A 2,027-nucleotide genomic window follows, 5' to 3' on the forward strand; every position below is an offset into this window, starting at 1 on the left:
TTCAAAATGGGACCTTTAGTAGTAGCGAGGGATTTTACCCCTCGCTACTACTATGGCATGTCCCGGAGTAGTAGCGAGGGGTAAAAACTTAGTAGTAGTGAGGGTTTATAACCCTCGCTACTACTATGGCATGGCCCAGGGGCACGGTAGAGACCGCTTAGTAGTAGCGAGGGGTAAGAACCAGCGCTACTGCTATCAACTTAGTAGTAGCGAGGGTTAAAAACCCGCGCTGCTACTATGGCATGTCCCGGGGGGCACGATAGAGACTGCTTAGTAGTAGCGAGGGTTATAAACCAGCGCTACTGCTATCAACTTAGTAGTAGCGAGGTTTAAAAACCCGCGCTACTGCTACTTAGCAGCAGCGCCTGATTTTAAAGCGCGCTGCTGGTAAGATTCTGTGTATAGGCTTTTCCCTAGTAGTGAGTTGACATTGATTCTTTCCAGTGCATGGAGTCAAACTAAAACGCTCATAGAGGAACCTATGAATTATATTGTAATTTTTTTATAGATGATGTAACCATTATCACTAATAAATAAAGAGGTTGTTTTATTTAAAAAAAAACACTCATCGAGACAAACTAAATGTACCAGCATAAGCTAGTATGAGAAAAATACACAAGGAAATACTAAATTAAATCTAATAGCTTGCCCTCGTTACTTGAGTCAAATATATATCCCTCAAGTTTTCCACATTACTTACATAGTCAAATACAGTATATCTTAACTTGCGTACATTGCATACTAGTCAAGACAAATTTAACCAAGATACCAACATCCAACTACCACTTGACATAAACCAATAACAATCATACAGCAACTGAACTCAGACATCATTTGTAAGTTTGTGGAAATAAGGTAGGTTCTGGACAAGAGACCATGCGACGGTGACTTCAAACTTACAACGGTGAACTTCAAGCATACGCATGCTCCTGGAGGCTTTCTTGGCTCTGAATGCTTCTGAATCTCTCTCAACAGTTTGATCCTCCAAGCTACTTGCCATGACGGAGACTATCAACTCTCCATTAGCTTCAACAGATACAACATGTCATGAAAGCTGTATCATGCCATCAGCTGCAAGAGGCAACTTATCTCCGAACGCAAGCAACTCGATTTTCTTGGCATCAATACTGGCCGTGTTGGCAGAAATTAAACCTTGAAAACCTTCTGGCCATTCCCCACCAACAACTCTCACACTGATGGTGGCCTCCACTGAATTAACAATACCACCCAGCATCAATGCCACTGTGCTAAGCTTGCTGGTGCTGACACGTTTAATCGCGTATGATTCACTAGAACCAGAATCATGATAATAAAAAACTAGATTACTCAATTCTCTGTCCTCTAATTCAGTTCTGCCCTTAACTCGCAAGTTAACCTCAAAGGACGCAGGATCCACAACAACAACAGCGCGGGTAGGACCTGTCAGTCTCAGACATGGATTCTGCATGCAAAATTTAAAACATAAGTTATGTATTATTTATCTCGAGTAGTGACGGGAGCAAATATAACCAATCTATGGTGATGTCAAGAAAGAATGCGCCCACTGACAAGTAATCCATTTATTACGCTAAACTTAATAACAAGTGCTTGAATTAAATATATGTTGGTAGAAAGCACAGGAAAGGCGGAATTTTCTAGAGGTGAGCCCATGAATTTGAGTTGGGCCAGCAAGCATTTCAAATGTCTAAAACTCATGCATTTTAAACAAATAATATGTAGATTGAAGAAAAAGAAGAGGCAAACATTGAACATCACAACTGAAGCATACACTTCAAAACTATGTACAGTATGGAAACGCTTTAGAGGCAAACAAAAAGGGGAAATTCTGAGGTGTGCATATATACTCTAAAACTTATTATCTAAGAGATCAGATTGCAAGCAACACTAGAGGATTTTCAAGTAGAATTTCACATGGGAACACAAGAAATTATCGAGTACATTGAAAATGAAGCACTGGCCTCAAACAAACTGGTCAAGAGAGGGTAAAAGTTGCACGCGCTATTCCATAGGATTCGACTATACCTGGA

This window comes from Triticum dicoccoides, chromosome 1A (assembly GCF_002162155.2).
Source record: "Triticum dicoccoides isolate Atlit2015 ecotype Zavitan chromosome 1A, WEW_v2.0, whole genome shotgun sequence".
NCBI classification, from domain to species: domain Eukaryota; kingdom Viridiplantae; phylum Streptophyta; class Magnoliopsida; order Poales; family Poaceae; genus Triticum; species Triticum dicoccoides.